This window comes from Mesocricetus auratus, unplaced genomic scaffold (genome assembly GCF_017639785.1).
Source record: "Mesocricetus auratus isolate SY011 unplaced genomic scaffold, BCM_Maur_2.0 Super-Scaffold_100691, whole genome shotgun sequence".
Taxonomy (NCBI): Eukaryota; Metazoa; Chordata; class Mammalia; order Rodentia; family Cricetidae; genus Mesocricetus; species Mesocricetus auratus.
In genome coordinates this window covers 59778623-59786113 of record NW_024429267.1, presented here as the reverse complement: position 1 = coordinate 59786113, position 7491 = coordinate 59778623, and the positions used below count along the sequence as shown (strand labels likewise).

Genomic DNA, 7491 nt, shown 5'->3' with positions numbered 1-7491 from the left:
AGGCCTATGTCTAACAGGTAGGAAGAGGAAAGTCAGCTACCTCCCCCCATCCCACCCCACCCCCTTGGCCTTCCAAGTCCCCCAGGCTTAGCCTACTGCTGCTACATTAATCTCTAACTCCATCTGGCCTAGACCCACCGAGAGGCCGCTGGACTTACGTGCTCGGAAAGTGACACTGACACAGGAAACAGGGCTGGAGAAGAGTGGGAGAAGGGGACCAGATAAAAGCAGAAAGGAGAGGGAAACCAGCCATCTTGGGAACACCCAGAAAGATCTTGGGATGTCATCTTGACTTTTTTTTCCCTAAGGCATCCAGATTTTCAGAACCTTCTTTTGATCTCGATAGCAATGGCCCAGCTTCCCAGTGCAGTCTGACAGCCACCTTGCTTGAGGATTGGTTCCCGAGATCCCAAGGCTTGAGCTGGACTCTGCAAAAGAGCCTCCCTAATTCACCCCTGGGTTGTGGGCCTCCAGGCTCGGAGCAGAACCACAGAGCCCCCAAGGGATTAGGCATGACACGGTTTGTAGTTCCCAGATGTCACTTTTTCTGTCAGGATTCACTCTCAGTGACAAGACTTTTTATGGTAGCCGGAACACTCAGGAGAAAGAGCCTTGAGGCAGATGTTCTGAATAACAAGGAGAGAGCTGCAGGGAGACTGTGGACAGAAAACCCTGCTCACTGGCCGTGTGTCTGAGAGGAGGAGGCGTAGCCTCAGAAGACCCAGTCAGTGTCTGGGGTCTGAATTTTTACCAAACACCGCGGGTTGTGATTCTTTTGCTCCAAATGGGTGGAAAGAGCTTCCGTGATTGACAGTTCCAGGCATTTGAGTGCTGAGGGTCCACAGGCTCGGAGGCTTTCAGCTCTTGGCCACAGCGGCTGGTCCCTGTCTCCCCCACCCCAACCCTCCCACCCCTGCAACCTCCCCAGCAACCAACTATCCAGGACTTGTGATAGGCACTGGCCTTGGTGGTGTCAGGCAGTGGCCAGCATTATGGTTCTCATACGGACTGGGTGTGGGGACCTAGCTCCTAACAGCAGCCAGGGTTAGCAGCGCTTGGTCCTTGGCTACCAGGACTCTCAGCTCTTAAGGGGTAGCAAGAGAACAAAGACAAGACAGGCTCATGCACAGAAACAACCAGGGCCGAATGGGATCTGGGACGCTCAGCATGTTGATGATACACGGTGGTAGAGACAGACAGTGTAATTGCATACGGCTGAACAAGGAGGTGGATTATTAAATACAGATAAGCAAGGTGGCAGGGGTTTGGACGTACAGCTGGATCAAGAAGACAGATTTAGCTAAGCTCAGTAAGAGAAGTCCCTGTAGGGGAGCCATCTTCAGACCATAAATAATCTGGGAGGAGAAAACTATGGGGGACACTTTTGCTCACACTATCAACATCTACACAGGGACCCCTGAGGAGACTGTCGTTTTCTATCTGGTCTAAGGTCCTTGATGGCTGTGCCTATGTCAGTAACACACATTCACTCAGGCTCCCCACACCAGCCTTTGGCCTCCACAACCCTCCACATTCCTGGGTCATAGCTCCCCACCTCCTCCTGCCTTCTCCTATCTCAGCAGCCTACCCGTTTCTGCCTCCAGTCAGTCTCCGGAATTCTCCAGAACCTTTATGCCTTGACTATAGTTTCCCGCTACTATCTCTGCCACTGTTGTCTCCTCTGCAAGTTACCAGGGTCAGCCATCCCCACCTGTGATGAAGCAGGCAAGAAAGGATCATTCAGGAGACGCCTCTTACTGGGTCCAGTGATTCAGAGGCAAGGGACAGTGTTAATCCAAAAGATTCGAGGAGAAAGGCTGCCATCCATGCCTGGATTAATCAAAGCAGGCAATTAATTAAAACCAGCTTTCTTATTTGTGTGCACTGGCTGCCTCCCCCAAGGCAGGGTTCACGAGGTCAGCATTGGATGTGAGGAAGACAAGGGTTTTATAACTCAGAGGTAGGGGGTTTCCATATGGGGGATTTGGTAGGCAAAATAGGAAGGGTTACAGAAGCAGAACATAGCAAGGTGGTCATTAACAACATCCTCCGAAAACAAAGGTAGGGTGGCAAGATGGTTATAACAGCTCTCTAAAACAAAGACATGGTTGCCATTTCTTGGAACAGGCAGTACAGAACCATCTGTAATTAAGGTTACAGGTGGGCATAGCCCAATCCTTGAGAAACATGTTTAATCATAAACAGGAATGAACCTCGTCTGTCTTTACTATAAGATGACTTTCAAGCCTAAGATGGAGGCAGACCGGTCCATCAGTAGCACAGCTGTTTCAGGAAATGTGTTGAACACCTGGGAAGGGGTGGTGGCGTGAGAACGCCATACAAATAAAGGCTTGAATTTACACCACTTACAACACAGCTTGCCCATGCACACACCACATATCAAGTTCCAGGCCAGCCAAGGCTACATAGAGAGAGCTTCTCTGAAAAAGAAAAAAAAATATCTGATGGTTCATTTTCAAGATAAAAAAATATTTTAGGTCAGATCAGGTCCAAATACGAATAACAAAAATTGTTGAGCCCCTGCTAGCTCCTGCTAATCTGGCTATTACACCACGCCCCCCCAAACTCTGCTAAGCTAACTCCGCTACCCAAACTAGAAGTTTAGAGTAGACAATTACCCACAGCCAAGCTTGCCTGCAAGTCACACACCCAGTAAGCTTTAGAACAAACAGAGTATGAAACAGAGATAAACCTACTATTGGTTTTTGTTGGGGAAAAAAAAAATAAAAGTGACAGGGGAAGACAAGACCTAGATGGTGTGTAAGACTGTATTGCCCTGCATTGTTAGGCTGCATGCTGTTAGCCCCATGGCAGGACAGAGAGCTAGTGTGCATATAAGACAGAGCAGAGGCTTCCCAGAGGAGCACATCCAATCCTTCAACAGGGCTTCAGTAAGTAGCTATGGGGGAGGAGGCCATTCCAGGCAAAGGCAGCCTTGTCTGTGCCTATACCCACTGCCCTCAACCCCGCCCTTTCCAGCTCCCAGAAGGAAGTCTCAACACCTCACCCTGCCATCTTCTCCCATCGCCCCTCCTCATTCTGACGTCACCTTCTTGTCACCAGCATCCACAGCGAGGTAACTAAGGCAACAGGGGTCTTTGGCCAGTCTGGGAAGACAAGCTGAAGCAGAGCTGGGTTAGAAGCCAGGATATGCAATGTGTCAGTGGAGGCTACAGGTTAACGGATGAGAGGTATGGGCAGGACACAGAGTGCTGGCCAGCCAGATGTGCCAGCTGAGTTGGGACCAGGCTGTTTCAGGAAGGAAAGCTTGTGGACTACTGGGGGGAACAACTGGATCCTATGGAGGAACACCAGGGTTCTACAGAGGAGCATCTGGGCTCTGCTCTGAAGGTCACCTGCTACGTGACCCAAACTTTGCCACACACCTCCAGAGCCATGTCGCCATGTCCACCAGGAAGGTGACAACTGGATGAGACCCAACCTCTGTAGTTATACTACTTAACTTACTCTCTGCCGGGAGGAAAATCCCTGAAAGTCCCACACACTCACTCAGAAGTTATCTCCCTTCCAAACGCAAAGCAGCAGCAGCAGCAGCAAAGGAAGACGTGAGATTGGCAGGCTGGGGCCTGACAAGGCTGTGGGTCACATCCGAGGGCGTTGCAGTCTCCAGAACTAACAGGTCTGGTCCCCTCTCCCCCACGGGCAGGTGACTGAGAGAGCCAGTTGCACAGGCTTAGGAAGGAGCTGTTTCTAGCTCGGAGCTCCCTGTTCTGCCCCTGGCTTGGGTACACTGACCTCTTGGATGGTGCAATTCAGGGGGTAGTGTACATCTCTGGGCTTTGGGTCACTCTGCGGTGACCACAGAAGGTACTACCTGCTTGCTGCTGAGTTCCTGAGTCACATGGATGAGGTCACTCAGCTCCCCCTCAGCCTGTAACAGCGCATTCAAGGCTCAGGGAAGATTTTCCTTAACCTGTCTTACTCATCCTAAGACTAAAATTGCACCACGTGGTGCCCCTGGGGCAAATTACCTGCAAAGTTAATACCACGAACCTCCTTGTCTCATCCTGAGACACAACAAATTCCTCTGTGTCAGGCTCACTGAGGGGCCCTCATCCAAACTGTGACCTGTTCTTCACAAACTACACTTTGCATTTGCAACATTAAAAAGAACCATTTGTGCCATGAACCACTTCATTCAGGGAAGCTTCTTGACTCAGACTGATGTACCCTCTCCTCTTTCTTCCAACTGTATTAAGTCCTGGCCTAGATGCCTCCAACCAATACAATAGTCAGAGTCCAGAGTGGACCACCATGGCCTTGCTGTGGAAGCCAAGGGCACTACTACACTGCTATTCTCTTCTTATGGGGAAGGGGATACAGACAGCAAATCCAGTGTCTCTACTGACCAAATCCCAGATTGTGTGTGCTCGTGCATGGTAGCCTAAAGAAGCCAGAGTGTCATCATATCCCCTGAAGCTGGAGTTACAGGTAGTTGCGTGCTGTCCAATATGGGTGTTGGGAACTGGACTTCAATTCTCTAAGAGAAACAGCAAGTGCTCTTAACACAGAGTCATTTCTCTAGCCCCAGCTCCTACACTCATCAAACAATGAAACCTGTGTTCACTCTTTCAGGGCTGCAAAATCCACACAGCTCCCGAGGGCAGTAGTGGGTAGCAGGGCAATCCACACATTCTTGGCCAGGTTGGATGGGTCTTCTGTTTGTTGAGCACTATTACCAAGCGTAGTTTTAAGCCCAGGAGCATAGAGATGACTAAGAGGAAGACAGCTTCCTGTCGGGTAGCCGGCACTTCCAGATGTGAATGAAATCTTACAGAAGTTTGTCTCCAGGGTTCTCTTTCCAGCCTGCAGGAGCACACATGTGTAAGCCCAGTACTTAGGAGCAGGCTCAGGCAGGAGGATTGCGTGACTTTGAGGCATAGTGAATCCCAGGGCAGTCTGAGCTACAGTGTCTCGAAAAACCCCAAAGAGGTGCTGGGAGCAGAGCTCTTTTTCCAAGTCCCACACTCCTAGCTTCCATATCCACATATGTGACAGCTACCATGGCAACAGTAACCTCAGCCAGCTGCACTGAGTGCCTTCCTACTGAGTACTACATCAAGAAGGGACATACATTAATTGCATTAATCTTTCTAGCGTCCATCTTCTCACATAAATGAAGAAACTAAGACCTACGGATAAAGGAGTTCATACAGCCGGGAAGTTGCGGATCCAACCTCCAAATGCAAGAGCTTACCTAGAACACCCGTGTTAGCAGCTGCTGAGCCATCCCACTTCATGCCCAACAGATTCTTTCCCAACGTGATGACTGGGGCCTCTTCTCACCACCACCCCCAACATCTCCTGTGCTCATCTAACAACGAGGCTTAATTCCAAAGGAGATGCTGGGCGGGGCAGGGGTTCTGGAGAGATGGATCAGTGCTTAAGACCCCTTACCGCTCTTGCAGAGGACCAGGATTCAGTTCCCAGCATCCACACGGTGGTTTGCAAGCATCTGTATGTACCTCCAGTTCCAGGGGATCTGACAGCTCTCCCGACAGCAGGCCCAGGTATATATCAGGTACAGAGACATACACTTAGGCACACATAAAATTAAATAAAATAAATGTATTTTTAAAAACGAGACTCAAGGCTGTTAAGCAAACCCATGAGGGCCTATTAAAGGGTCTCAACAGTTTATTTAGGTGTAGGATAGGGATAAACACTCACTGATACAGAGAAGATTAGATGAAGAGATCCGGCTGCTGTGTCACGCTGTCCTGAACAGGGGAGACGGGGACCAGCCACTCCTGGCGAGAGTGAGAGCACTGAACCCCCTCTCTTCTTCAGCTCTTAAACTGTCGTGTAACAGAAAAGATCACACCCTAGGGCTTGCTGCCCCAAAGGTAATTGACTAAACTGATTGGAATCCCACAATACAAGGCTTTAAGGGAGATAGCTCAGTCAGTAAAGCACGTGCCTTGCAAGCTCAAATACTTGAAACCCCAGAACCCAGGCAAAACTAAATAAAAACCAGGCATGGTGGTACCCATATGAAACCCCAGTGCTGGAGAGGCAAAGGCAAGCAGATCCCGGGGCTCACTGCCAGCCAGCCTAACCTACCTGAAGAGTTCCTAGACGGAGACCACGGCTAATGGAAGAGGAGGGAGGGGGAGAAAGGGGGAAAACAAAGGCAAGAAAGATCAAAGCAAGACAAGGCAAACACCTAAGGAATGACACCCAGGGTTGTCTTCTGAATGCCACACGCATGCACACAAACACGCGTGCACGTGTGCGCGAGTGCACACACACACACACAAGAAGGGGGTATTGCTCTCACATAATTGTTCAGGTTGGTATGCTGAGCAGCCTCAACTGTGGAGTATCTGACTGTGTAAAGGTTGAGTTACATTTGTTTATGCTGTGGAATATTACTTAACTGTGTGAAGGTGTGTTACATTTGTTTATGCTGTGGAATATTACTTTAACTATGTAAAGGTGTGTTACATTTGTTTGTGCTGCATTTGTTTAATGATGAAAGACGTGTGTTTACTTATGTAAAGATGTGTTGCATTTGTTTCATCATGCCTGCCTAAGGCACCTGACTGGTCTAATTAAAAAGCCGAATGGCCAAAAGCTAGGCAGGAGAGGGGGGCTAGGTGGGGCTGCCTGGCAGAGAGAATAAGTAGGAGGAGAAAATCTAGGAATGAGGAAAGAACGAGAGAGGAGAGGAGAAAATGAGAGAGACGCCTGGGGCCAGAAGCCAGACATAGAGACAGCAGGAAAGTAAAATACGCAGAAAGAAAAGGTTAAAAGCCCCGAGGCAAACTGTAGATAAAGAGAAACAGGGTAAGTTATAAGAGCTAGCAAGAAACGAGGATAAGATAAGGGTAAGCATTCATAACTGTGTCATGATTTGGGAACTGGTTAGTGGCCCAAAAGAAAAACCCTGGAACACTCAATGCTGGCTCCTTCTCTGGGAGGCTCCGCTGTGTGTGGAGAGCACGGGGATGCTGGGGTGTGAGCATGCTTGCCTCATGCAAGCACCATTATAATTTAAGGTGTGATTTTATTCCATTCTTCCCACTCTGGGCACTTCACGGGGAAGAGTACAGAATTTGGGGTGTCAGCTAGCATTGTCCATCTGCCTAACAACTCCTCTGTGGTGCACACCATCCTGGGTACCCCTTCCCTCTCCTTGGGTGGGGCTTCTGCTTCCTTTCTAGAGAGAGGTACATCAACCTTGAAACTAGAAAAACATTACTGGGCATCACCTTCCATAGGCTGGGCGCCCCTGCCTGTATGCCTCTGTAACACTTGAAAAGGAACGTATTTTATACCCCACCCCCCCACACACACCCATGCGTACCATCACACAGTTCCATACAGAATATAGAGTATCGTTGAGTGGCTTCCGGAACTTTAGGACCTGACTAAGCAAATGTTAAATTCCTGAAGACACATTTCACTGAAGTTTGGCAAGACATATTTCCCTAACTCAAAGCCACG

The 7491-nt window shown here is 49.3% G+C and overlaps 1 long non-coding RNA gene across 1 annotated transcript; it reads right to left on the bottom strand.

The window, feature by feature from the left end:
- Nucleotides 1-1149: 1149 nt before the first annotated feature.
- LOC121137660 lies at nt 1150-3726 on the bottom strand. The gene is made up of 2 exons (XR_005874959.1): nt 3029-3726; nt 1150-2441 (listed from the first exon to the last, which is right to left on the bottom strand). It is a non-coding gene; the product is annotated as an uncharacterized LOC121137660 (long non-coding RNA).
- Nucleotides 3727-7491: the final 3765 nt, after the last annotated feature.